General features: G+C 33.8%; 1 pseudogene; it reads right to left on the reverse strand.

The window, feature by feature from the left end:
- Positions 1 to 13,124: 13,124 nt before the first annotated feature.
- LOC140332081 (metallothionein-1G pseudogene) lies at positions 13,125 to 13,307 on the reverse strand (annotated as a pseudogene).
- Positions 13,308 to 14,474: the final 1,167 nt, after the last annotated feature.

Below are 14,474 nucleotides of genomic sequence, written 5' to 3' on the forward strand. Positions count from 1 at the left end.
GTTAAACTTTCTTGTAATGCTGAAGGTTTCCTTTGAGTTGGTTAAACAGCCTGTGTCTCTAATTCTGTACTTCTGTAATTTTAAATTCTGTAATGATTATCATATTAAAGATATATTACCTTGTGCAACATAAACCATAAATTCATTATCTATTAAGTTGTGTAATAATCCAAAACTTGGTATGTTATGTTGAAGACTTTTTTTTAAACAAATAAAAGGATTCCACTGATTGGGTTATACAAGTTACATAAGAAGTCTGGTAAATAAGACAACAGCAGAGCTTTCCTTTTATCTGCAAATTTTTACAGAGAATGAAAACAATTGGTTATATGTGCATTAGTCTATTCTTACCTACACATATCAAAAACTGGTCCCAGAAACTCCAATTCATTAGCAAGTAGCTATTTAACTGGTGACCCAGCAGCATCTCCAATGTTTAAACTCTCACAGTGGTTGAATCTGATTATATTTTTCTTTAAATCAGCACCAATATGTCTGTAATGTATCAAATTTGAAATAAAATTAATTATGTAACTGATCAGTAATAAATCACCACTCTCACACTCTTAAGAACCAGAATAACTTTTTGCATTTATGCTCTAAATTTGTTTACTTAGCAATAATGTTACTACATAAGATAACAAAGTAATAAGATTATGAACTATAAAAAGTATACCTGAACAGGAAATTTTTTTTAACTTTCTTAAAGTCAGATTGATCTGGCAGTTACCAAGCTTCACAGTGGCATAGTTAAGGGGAAACGTAGAGAGAAAGAGAGGCTTTTTTGGCAAAATTGCAACTACTGACAAAACATAAAGTTAATTTAAACACAGGTAAGTTTCTATAAAAGATATTAAAGTCACTCCAACTATTATCTTCACAATATATATATATATATATATATATGACACTACTTAAAGCCCTGATTTCACATGGTAAAATCAATTATTACTGTGGTCTTTATATGATTATGCTTTATAAGCTTATATTGTGCAAACAGATTTGACTTTGTCTATTGGATGAATCACACATACTAGGTTTTGAATTATATTTGGTATGTTTATAATCCCATGTCATAATTTATGAAATGAGATGTTCCTTTTGCCTATGTAAGCTGTTTTTTTATATACAAAAACAAAGTTTCAAGAATGTTGTTCTCTGATCTTTGTAGTTGTTGCACAATTCTCTGTATCCCCTGAAGAAGTCAAATAGGCGAAACGCATCAGGTAGGAGACCCAATTGACAAACTTGGTCATTTGATGTTTTTTGTGTAACTAGAACATTGTAGAAAATAAGCTCAAAATGAATGTACAATATGTTCTTTAATATCTTCTATAGAAACCTATTTGTGTTTAAATAAACTTTATGTTGTATCAGTAGTTGCAATTATGCCAAAAAAAACTCCTTCTCCCTTTTTCTATTTTTCTCCTTAACTAAAGTAATAAGATTAAAGTTTTTTTAAGTCAAACATGTTTTTTTTGTTGCATTAGAGTTGATTTACTAAAGGAATTTGTTAAAGTGAATTATCGCCTTGCAAAGGGATATTCACAGTTAATGTAGCTACATAGTTACCGTGTTTCCCCGAAAATAAGACACTGTCTTATATTTTTTTGGGCTTCCAAAAACACACTAGGTCTTATTTTCAGGGTAGGTCTTATATACTTTTTTTAATGAAAAAAAACACTTACCATATTCATGTAGAACAATGTACATTTGCGAGTTTTATATGGTGACCCAATTGTAAATTAAACTCTTCATTGATTCATTGCTACCGGTATTGGTTACTGAATTCAGCATTTCTCTTCTTGCACTGTTACTGTATTAAATCAGCCAGCTTGTCCTTACAAACCTAAAATCAGCACAAAATGTGGCTGGGGCAATGATTGCACTTTTTTTTTTCTTTTTATACCGTAATTGTGCTGGTTAAAATAAAAAAAAAAACTTACCTTATCAGAAGACGCGAGCCGAGTTCCTGGCTTCTGACAGGCGAAGTGCATGTAATATCACTCCGCCTGTGACAGGAGCCGGAACTACAAGCCAAGCATCGGCTTGTGCAGCTCCGGAGTGTGTACGCCCACTGTCTCTCGCTGTCTCCCGCTCGGTGAGTATTTTTTTTTTTCTTTTTTTTTTTTTTTTCTACTAGGTCTTATTTTCGGGGTAGGTCTTATATTAGGGCAGGTTGGGGGGAAAAGTGCTAGGTCTTATTTTCGGGGTAGGTCTTATTTTCGGGGAAACACGGTAGTCAAGAGAGACACAAGCCCATCAATTCAACTGATATATAAATAAACTGAAAACCTACACATACGGAAGTTGATCCAGAGAAAGGTAAAATCATTTCCCAAGCATGGTCCTTTTATACAATTTGCAAAGAATACATGATAATCACAAATCCAATTAAGGACAAGGACATGTAAAAATAAGCATAACTGGATGGCTGAAGTCAGCAAAGCTTCATGCCATTCACTAATTCCCTTAGAAGATGATAATTCACTTTACAACGTATAGTCCTTTAGTGAATCAACATTGTCTTGCCATAATTTTTTTTCTTTAATTCAGGGACAATAAAATAGTACAAAACCAAAAAAATGTCCCTTTTCTGCTTTTGATCAGTGTTAGTAGAAAAAAAGCATAGATTTTATTCTTTAATTTGTTATGTTTAAAATGACACAAAAATTATGATGTTGTAAATATTAATGTAATGTTGATAATTGGATACAAAACTAACAATGGATGTCTGATATATTTGTATCTCTCTATCGAATCTGAACAGTGTGTGTAAAAAGTGAGGTTAGATTATTCTTTTATGGACTTTAGTTTGCTCACTTAGTAAAATGAATTCACTAGACTTGATAAGTCTCAGATGACTTATGGTATGCCATGGCATATATATATATATATATATATATATATATATATATATACTGTATGGCCTCTTGACAGGTCTCCGGTTCATCAAGTTTTATTTTAGGCTTTTCTTTAATGTTGTGTTGATTAAAAAAATCACACTGAAACATTATCCCTATTTTAATTCTTCCAAAAAAAAGCCTTTTCTTACCATATACTTTGTGAACAAGCTTTTTTGGATACTTTTCTGTTTTCACTGATACTTTAATTTGTAGAATGAGCTGTGCTGTGTGATCCTATGCTACTACTATACAGTAAGTATAGAGGGTGCTTTTTATTAAAAGGTATGTAAAACTAAGATGCAAGGCTTGTAAAGGTTCTGCATTGAAAATTAATGATGATTTACTTACTGGGACTCACCCTGATATATGAAGTGTAATTGCGTGCTCTCTTCCCAACTAGGCAACAGTCGGCGTATATATACTACTCAAGTTCCTTGAGAGGTTAAACATTCATGCCACCTGTCAGGTTTACAACAAATTCAGAAACATTATTAGGCATAATATTCACAAGACAATGATTTCTGATGAAATGAATAATAATTAAGCAAACAGAAATGTAGGGCACTACTGTGCGGAAGGTACAATTTAGAGTAAAGTGTTTGACTTGCTGGCTGTCACTGACTAGCCTAATTAACTTCATTTAACTCACACAGTGTATAGGCTTCAAGGTTGTGAATAATGTAGGGAAATAAATAGGGGAATGATTTAAAAAAAATTGCGAAGTGTTAATGAAGTATTAAACTGCCACTCATGCTTTGCCCATTTGTATAATTGTAACTTAGGGCATCATCTCACCAACTCCATGGGAGGATTTTGATATCTACAAGTAAGACAATATCAGTACAAATTACAAAGCTGCTTTTCACATGCTTGTTTCCACCTTCAAAATATGTTAGTTTACATTTGACAAAATAATCAATGTTCATTTTGCAAAGTGAAATACATCTTTAGTAAATCAACCCAAATGCATTCTGTCTAATTAATTTATTGTTAAACCCTCAGTGTTAATTTTTGATTTTTTTCTTTTGGCTCCATGAAACAAAATGTTTTTATCAAGAACTTTTATTCCTATTTTTTTCAAACTATTCCTGTTTGCAACTGTTACTTTTCCACTTTAGCTTCATCTCAGTGGTGCTTTTCTGAAGTTCTGGTTCTTTGGAGGAATGACAGCCGGCAAGCAAAAAGGGTGACATTGTGATGAAGAATAAATTGCAACAAAGATGAGCAGCGTTCTATCATATGTGATAGGTAGGAGGTGTGCCCAGCATTACAAATTTATCCCGGCATGTGCATCCAGTATGGGGATAAAGTTCTCTCTCAAGGAGTCTTCTATGAATAGATTGAAATGTTCAAGAACGGTCATACTTGAGTGGCAGATGCAGATCGCTCCAGACATCCAGATACAGCCACGACTATGAGGCAGAAGATTTTAGTGTGAAGATGAATTGACAACAGGGGTGCATCGGTGGCATTAAAATGACATTAAAAGTGGTACAATGCTGGGAAAAATGCATAGCAAAAGAAGGTGACTATTTAAAAAAGTTATTTAATTTGTTTTTGAAATTTTAATAAATAGCGTAAAAAAAGTTTGAAAACTTTTTGAAGACGCCTTGTATAATAGGTAGTATGCTGCTATGTATCCTTTTGCACCAGAAAGGTTTAATAACACCTAATAGATTATTGATTTTACCTGTCTACTTAGACCATTGGGATGGGATCTTATTTTTAATTATCGTATTCACTATTATTCATTATCTGAAGTGTAAAGGGTATATACAGCTAACACTGTTTTATTTCTGCTATAGGTAAGGAGAAAGGAAGGGAAACCCTTACCAGTTGATTTTCAATGACTTTTTCCCATTGGGAAAATTAATCTTTTTTTCTTGTCCTAAAGACGCAACAAGAAGTGAGGGAAAATCTCTATAATTGAAGAAAATGCCCAGGAGCTGTCCCTGAAACAGGTGTCCCTATTGAAAAGTTTCTTCACCACTTTAAAATGTTTAGTTGTTCATCACTTTTCATTTTAGATATAAAAGGCACAAACCTACCAAAAAGGATTATTCCGAGAGGAGACTGCAAATGAAAGGAAATACTTGACAGGGATTCTAACTCTCTACCGTTCCCAGAAAAACGTATTGACTATTCTTACATTTTGGAGCAGAAGTGAAGTCCCTTTCTTGAATTTATTTAAGCTTTCATAGGTAATGCAGGTCTCTGCAAAGGAGTTCCCAACAGATATAAAAAAACTAGTAGCTGATTCAATTTAGAAACTGATATTTCACTTTCAGGAGGACTTTCCTTTAGGACGCTGATTTAGCTGTTACATGAAGGTAACAGATTTACATAACTTAAAAATGCTGTAGATTGAATCTAAATTTTTAAAAAAAAACTACAAAATCAACAGAAAGACACCACAATATCATTGACTGTTATGATAATATGCAAAAGTTTAAGATGGTTCTTCTCAGGTTTGTTTTGTGAAAGTGAACATTAATATTAGTATCATTCACTGTATACTGTATTTCATTTTACACCTAATGAATATTCACCCAAAATAATGTTTTACATTTTCAAGTATATCAGAGGCAAAAAGTGGAATGAATCAAACAAGGACGACTCATTTACGCTCATAAATTTTAATCACTGCGCTGAGCGCAGTATATTTTCAACTCTACTTACTCTTGTTCCTTTGAATATTCTAACTGCACTAATGCAAAGACTTTTTAAGAAATCTCTTAAAATGTATTATTAGTTATTCATATCACACACTCTAAGATCTACTGATGAAACCTCCTGTCACATGACTTCCACCTGTTCACCCAGCTATATTGTACACATTTACCATCACTGCTAATTACTGTGTAATCAGCGCTATTCATGTTTCTATCAGTCTGTACAAGTGACATTTATTATATACAATAAGCAAAATTATTAACCTAAACAACATCTATTATGGATCAGTTATGCTGCCACTAGTAAAAAAAAACTCATGCATACCTTTCTAAAACAGCAAAGAGTTGATAGAACTCATCGCCATTATATTATATAATTTCAGTTTTTTTCTTAATTGATAAAGTACTATCTTCAGATGAACTCTCCTGAAGCGATATGTTCCAGAGGTCAGCCAGGTTAATTTAAAATCAGAAGACTGTAAAATCAGAGCAAGATTTCCTAATATTAGAAATATAATATAAAAGCAAATGGTTCAAAGAAATAAGCTATATGCTTCAGTATTAAACAAAGACTTTTGTGTAAAAGTAAACACCCAAGAACAAAAATTGAGTATATTTCTCGCTTACCAGCCCCTAGATGTGAATCATTTTACATTTTTTACACTAAGAACATTTTCAGCAAGGACAGAAGGTACCAGGTAACTGAAAACACAAGTAATGTTATGTTCAGATTAGCTAAAATAAAGAGCCTGAGTTATTAAAGCTCTCCAAGACTGGGGAAAATACACTTTCTAAAGTGAAGCTGAGTGATCCAGCAAACCTGGAATGGATCTGGCCCAAGATTGAAATCATTTGCTAACAAATAGCAAATTACTTTTAGGAAATCCATTCCAGGTTTGCTGTATCACCCAGCTTCCCTTTAGAAAGTATATTTTCCCCAGCCTTGGAGAGCTTTAATAAATAAGGCCCAAAGTATATAATTTTTTTGGGGGTAGATAAGCTTTTACACAAACCTTTTCATTTCCCTAAGCATGTACACATAGTGGAGACTCCAAATTCTAATAAAGTGTTCTATCTGTAAGAGTGACATTCTTCCCACTAACCAGCAATATTAGAAGGCATTATTCCCAATGCTCACCACACTATGTACTGTGAGCTGTCGATATAGTAATGATAGAAAGGGTTCACTAATGTTAAAAAAGGGTTGAGAAAGGCTGATATAATATATGAATTTGGTTAAAAATCAACCACTACACCCTCATTTTCATACTTCTTGGAAAAAGAATAAAGAAATAGTGTTTGTGACATGTGAATGCTGGCTTGTTTCACATTCACTATGTTGTGTGTTTATTATTTTTTTTTACTTGTTTGTATATAGCTCTGACATATTACGCAGCACTATACAAAGTCCATAGTCATATTACTAACTTTCCCTCAAAGGGGCTCAAAATCTATTTTTTTCTTCCTGGTAGCATGCAGTGCCCATATTCTAAAACATTGTCAAATTTACACGTATAACATACAAATGAGAGTAATAATGCAAAAATATAGTAATTGGAATGCATGATTTCAATAAAAATAATTTGAAACTATCTTATTTAAATTCTATAAAAATCAACAATAAACTTGCAATTATTTTTGATATATTTATTATGTACTGAATTAAAAAGAAGTTTGATGGTTTATTCAGGAATGGTATTTTTGGCCTGTAACACTTAGGCAAGCAATTATTCCATATATTAAAGGTCTGCTGTTTACTCCTAATCAGGCTTTTACAAATCATATTCCAAATGTTTTAAAATGAAGAGAACTCAGATGACCAGTCATTATGAAGTTACACATTATCCTGTTGTTAGGTACAATTTAAGTTGTGTTGTTGACTGGTCTGATAACAAGGCTTATATTGGCATACTGTATAGCAAGAATTGTGCATGAATTAGGGGCTGCATCTCATAATCCCTGACAGGAGTGAACTTGAACATAAAACACATTCATTTGTCATGAAATTGTTCCATTCATAAGCGTTCTACTCAAGGTCATCTTTAATATCTTAATGGCAAAGTACAGCATGAGGGCAGGAGGTTCTGCTTTAGGCAAACATTAAAATAGGAACACTTGGAGTAGCTTTTGTAATGCCAACAATCTATTTTGTTTTTCTTTTGGCTATACCGGTCACTGAACTTCTAGCTACATTACTGTACAATCATTGGTTCACTACACGATGAGCAGCCAATACATTTAATCAACGCTGTAAAAATAAGCAGATGTTTAAGGTATTCCATTTAAGGTTTGAAGCCATACTATGAGTCTTGCACTGTTGTACATGTTCTGAACCTAAGTTGTGAAGAGCTTGGATGCATTCTGCTACATTAAAATGAGTTAGTTTTGTGAATGGATGTTTAATTGAATTATGGTGTCCCCTGTCACCTACCTGTATAGCTGTGGTTATATATTAGGTTGTTGCTAATTATGGAAAGATCAGTCACCGCCATATGTGGGACAAATGTGTTGGTTGTCAATCACATGTACTACATACTCTCCTGTACATACCGACCATAGTTACAACCTTTTTAGTATTCAACTGCCCATTCTGCCCAATAGCATACTATCAACACTTCTCCCCTGCATACACCATCTCCTCTCATAACCTTCAAACTCCTCTCCTGCACACCCTTCCTGCACATACTGCCTACTATTATACATTATGCATCTGCTCTTGTGCATACTGGCTATTGCCTTGCCTTTTGCACTCTTCTGCTTCACATACTGCCTACTGGTATACCCTCTGGCACACACTGCCTGCAAAAATTGCTTTCACATTATTCTCCAGCACATAGAGCTCCATAGGACACTTTTTAGCCTTGTTTGCTATGTTACACATTTTCTATTCTGGACATGCACGCATTAGTTAGTAGTATTATTATTTTTAAGAAAAAACAGAAGTATAAGAACTATACCAACCATCAGTATTTTATACACTGTTAATTCAGAAATGGGTATTATGACTTATGTATTTCACTATCTACCCAAGGTTCTTAATTTTGATTGTGTACATTAGAGGATGAGCTTTTATTTTAATGTTTAATTTTGGAACATGGGCTTTTTGTTATGCTATATCTTTTCTAAACTAACAAAGGATCTCCATTGTTAAGAAGCTCATATAGTATATACTTTATTATAGTTTATTATTTTATATGATTTGATGTGTCTGTGGGAACGTGTGACTCTACAGAAAAGAAAACATTTATTTGATCAGGTAGAAGAAAGTAGAAATACCTGGCTTGCAAATGGCATTCCAGATCATTCCAAAGGTGTTTAATAGTATATATATAATAATTGGCAACAAAAATGAAATTTTATAAATATATCTATACCACAATTATGTATGGCTAAAATGTAATAATGTATAGTATGATAGTATTGAGGTCTGAGTTTTGTGCAGGTAACTTTGTGTGCTTTGACGGTATCCTTTACTGCAAGCACTTGAATTCACCAATTTGGAAGGGTGTCCTCTTTATGGTCATATAGCATTGGTGCGAAAACCTGGTGTTTACAAACTTTGGCAACTGATTTGACATTTGCTGCTTGTAAACATCCACATTAGCTTACAAACTTTAGGAACACCTATAATTTGCTGCAAACCTAAGTTTTTGGTGAATTGGAAATCTACTGCTGACAGCTGACCCTACTTGAAGATTTCCTGTTCTTACAACAACCATAACATTTTGGATTTCCTATTCCAATGGTAATTCCTTTTGAGCATATAGCGAGGACAAATCTTCCCATCAAGAACATATGCAGCAGTAAAACAAAGATTGTCTGCATCTAAAAATAATGTATCTTAAACTTTGCCTATGAAACCTTTACAAACTTCCTACAGATTTTGTAGGTTGGGTAATTATAAACATTGGAAAGGAGGATGGAACAAAAGAACAAAAAGACCAAGTAGTCTATTGAACCAACGCCCATTTTTTAATATTTTTTTGTGTGTACAGATCTGTGTTTGTCCCAAGGGTGTCTAAATTTGCTTTCTGTTGATTGACTCACCACGTCTAATCATTAACTAAGCATCAACTATTGTTTTCAATAATACATTTAGTCTGTAATCCTGTGAAGAAGGTTTCTAATATTTGTTTATCATTGTTTGCTTGTGTAAGTTTTTATTTGTTTAATTTTCTTTTCATTTTAAAGTTTTTTAATTGATTTGTTTGGTTCTATTAGTTTTATAATTTACTAGCTGATTACCTGGGTGCCTGTTGCTTGGGTATTTATTTATTGCAATCTTTTATTATAGTATTATATTATATTATATGATGTGATGGTGGAACAAGTTTTGGTTGAAATGTCTCAATACGTTTCCTAGTGATAACATACACACATACATACATCCTAATATAGCTCTGACATAGCACAGTGCTGTACAAAGATGACAGGTGCACTCACGTGAGTCACATGCATAGCAAGTTTGGTTGAAATATCTAGTTTTTGAGTGATGGTGGAACATACACACATACATACAATTTTAAATATATAGATGTATTTGTAGATCCATTGGGCCTGATTTAATAAAGCTCTCCAGGACTGGAGAGGATATACTATTATGGTGGTATTATGTGGTTATTCCAGCAAACTTGGAAGGGAATTTCTAAAAATGATTTGCTGTTATTTGGCAAATGTTTTCAATCCTGGATGAGAACTTTTTTCCAGTTTTTCAGGCCCATTGTGTGCAGGTTTTTGAGTCTTAAGGTCTACATCAAGCAGGCACTTTCAAAGAATTTAGATGTTCAACAAGGGATTTAAGAGGAAGTCAACCCATAACATTGCACTGGCACACTGCTTGCCATTTACACTGGAAAACATTTACTTCCCAAAGGAAAACACTGGTTCTTGCTGGCTGTATGTGCACCGGCTCCCAGTGTAACTAACTATTAATAGGAAAGAGGGTGGCTATCATGGCAGGCCTCTTCCTTAATCTACATCTATACTGCCATTGGAGGAAGAGTCCTTATTCTTGGGACCTGTTGATGAGCATAGTGTTTTCTCTTTTTTAAATTTTCTTTTACCTTTTTTGTTCCTAGGATCATTTCCGCATAGATTTTTTATGTATATACCTTCCTGTGTACTTGAGGCACATTTTTGATAGTTACAGTTGCTTTTTGCAGCCTGATTTTTTTCCTCTTTAATCTACACTCAACGAAAGACTGAAATATCACATTTACATAAGTATTTAGACCCTTTACTTATTACTTTGTTGAAGCATTTTTTCCAGCAATTAAAGCTTTGAATATTTCTGAGTATGATGCAACAAGCTTTGTTCACCTGAATTGAGAGTATTTCAGCCTTTTTTCTTTGCAAATTTTCTCAAGCTCAGTCAGATTGGATGGAGACTATTGATGGACAGCCATTTTCAGGTCTCTCCAGAGATGTTCGATAGGGTTCAAGTCAGGCTTCTAGATGGGCACTCTAGATCAATAAGTTTCTGTCCTTAAGCCACTTCCGTGCTGTCTTATCAGTGTGCTTTGGGTCATTGTCATGTTGGAAGGTGAACCTTTAGCTCAGTGTGCGGTAGTCAGCTCTGTGGAACAGGTTTCATTGAAGATATGTCTCCATTCAGCTTTCCCTCAACCTTGATCAGTCCCCCAGTCCCTGTTGCTGAAAAACTCCCCTTTGGCATGATGCTGCCACCATCATGTTTCACTGTGGGGGATGGTATTGGGCTGAGTAATCTTGAGGATATTCTTTCTAACAAATATGACAACATTTGAGTTATGTAGTGACATATACCTTTGTGTATTATTTACTGTATATATGGTACCTGTTCTTATATACTTACCTAATTTACAACTTAAACTAACATCCATGCAAAGTGCATAACATTAAGTTACTCCCTTGGCTTGGCTTGATAAAGCAAGCATTGATATGCAAAACGTGTGGACATACACAGTTCTAAAAAAGCCTAAGTGAGTCACCATAAAATATACTTTACAGGAAATCTTTATGTCAGTGTTACAATAGGTTATGGAAATGTTGGTGTAAAATGCTGAATAAAAAGTCCTATAAATTTTCAATAATTATAATTTTAAAGATAAGCAAGTTAGAATGGTCAATTAGTACATAATTCTAAGAAAAGCAATGGCCAGTCTAATAAAAAACAGTATTTGATAGCTGTCAGTAGGCAAAAGTGTGACATTCTCATTGTTTAACATGTCCTCATTGACAGTAAAATAACACATCTGAAAACATGAAAAACAATACAATCTGCAGTTTTTCCACTTTAATACTCTGAGGACACATTTCCACAGCTGTTTTCACTAATGTAAAACCTATATAGAATATACTTTAATTGGAGCACTTAAATGTTTTATTCAGCCTAGTCTGTATTTGAGAAAACATGGCCAAACATATTTTTATAGTGGTAACACATTTTTTTTTTACTTAAAGAAAGGAAATAATTTGAGGATGGTGTACATGATATAAAAATAAAAAGCTGTAGCAATGGAAATGCCTTACACCTGGAACAGTTCACATTCTTAGACTATAAATTACTCCTTATCCATTCATGCATTTAGGAAATTATCTTTCAATGCAGGTGTTGTTTTCTGAAGCATTAGCACATTTTCTGTGATCTATTTTCTTTATATTGATATTCAAATAATATAGTTAAATATCTATCAGGTATTGTTATTGAAATATTACAACCTACTGTGGTCCACCGTAAACTTTTAATATTGTGTAAGTTTATTTTTACATTTTAAATAAGGTATTAGACAGAAGGAACTGATTTTAGTTTTGCAAATGTTTATTGAAATGTATTTATTTTTAAATAAACAGAAATGGTTTTTTGAAGCATTTTATTAGGAATTGATATCTAAAGCTCTACTATATGTTTACATAAAACGAAAATTGCAGAAGATGCAGCGTGTAATCTGGAATGAAGTGTATATCACTGCAAAATGGTGATGTTGTATTATGTGTAGATACTTGAAGAGCGCTGACGGGTGATGTTTGTGTTGCAGAAACTTTAATTGTGCTTAAGTCAAAACGTTTAGGGTGATGAGATATAAGTTCACAGATCAGTCACAGTTAGCATTATTTAAGTGATGCAGTGCCAAGTCAGCGGGCAGATGGAATGAGGAATAAGCCAGTTTAGTCATCTGCATATGAGATACCAGAGGGTCGGTCAGAATTATAGTTGGTGAAATGAGCCAGGGCCAAAACAAGTCATAGGTAGGTCAAATATCAAACTAGAAAAGTAACATATACAGTATAAACCAAAAAAGTAGGTAGAGGAAGAATAATATTAATATTAATAGGGCACCCAAAAACTCCAGTTTAATTAAATGTTGCCAACTCTTATACAATTAAACAGAAAAATGATGAGAAAAGAGAAAAAAAGCTTTTAGGCAAAGATTAAAATGTTGTACTTTTTCATTCTTTATTATCAAAATACAAAGTTACATATAAGGATTTTTTAACACACATACTGCATAATTAGTATCTCTACATTGCAGACATTGAGCAGAAGAGGATCAAGGTACTCAGCAGGTCATTTGCAACAACTGCAGGTATCACATCGCTTTTCACATTGACAGTCCTGGTTGCATTTACCACAGTGTGCTGGACAGCAGTGACTCTTTTTGCAGGACGTGCACTTGCAGTCTTTGCACTTGTAGGAATCCCCACAAGAGCAAGTGCCACCTGCAGCACAGTTGCAATTATTAGGGTCCATGGCTGGTGGTTGGCAGTTGCTCTAGAAGCTGAGTGTGGATGCTGTTTTAAAGTTGTTGTAAAAATTAAAATATATTTACTGTGTAAGGACCATGTTAGCACAGCCGTGTTTATGTGGCCCTACTCACACAATAATAAGTGGCAAATAACCAACAGAGAATCCTTAAAAAGTATCACATAACATATTAGGCAAAATCAGTAAGAAGAATGTTGTCTCAAATCCCAACACGTTTCACCCGGGGCTTCCTCAGGGGAAGGCACTGACTTTAACAGCATATAATACAGTTAGAGAAAACAATAAATATGTCTATAGGTGAATATGTTACAATACATTATTAAGTACATTAGTTCTTTAAATAATATAAGTGGATAAATGAGTTGGGATTCTATATGCAGTAAATCTGTATTCTGTGACCTCTTACTAACTAATTCTTTGAGTGCCACATATTCCCATTACATACATAAAATCACTAGGCAATCTCACACTCAAACCCCCCTAGCGGGAATCCTGAGTGTGACTCGGGGTGGATTTTACATGCTAAAAGCGCTAATCCAGGGTCACACTCAGGGTTGATTAAACCTTTAAAAAAAAAACACTTGCCTTGCTCCGTTGGCATCCCCGGCATCCTGCTGGTTCCCGCAGGTCCTCGAGCGGCATCCTCTCTCTTTGATCTTGGCCCGGCGACTGCATAGACATTCTCCGGGGTTTCCTGGTGACGCGGGTGAATGCGTTGGTGCAGGTGGGAGGAACGTCGGGAAATTCAAAAAATTTTGTATTAGATTTAATACAAAATAGCTGTATTGAGTCCAATACAAAGAAATCTTGATATAATATATATATATAATTATATTATATATATATATATTATACATGCTACTGTATAGTATATAGTATGATACATGTTTCACTATTTTTTTTAACAGATTTTTTGTGTTTTTTTATTGAAAGTTTATTATTAAATTTAGTAAATATTGGACATATTTAGGTGAATTATGCCTAAGAATTATAGGCCTAAAATGTAAAATGAATTTCTATGCAAAAAACCTTAACGTTTTTTGGAAATACGGACAGAATTAGAACGCTAGGAGGGTAATAACAAAAAATAGTTTTGCCTTACTTGAAGTATAGTTAGTATCCTTACTTTACTCCACATCTTCTGTGCCCCAT

The sequence above is a fragment of the Pyxicephalus adspersus genome, chromosome 5 (genome assembly GCF_032062135.1).
Source record: "Pyxicephalus adspersus chromosome 5, UCB_Pads_2.0, whole genome shotgun sequence".
NCBI lineage: Eukaryota > Metazoa > Chordata > Amphibia > Anura > Pyxicephalidae > Pyxicephalus > Pyxicephalus adspersus.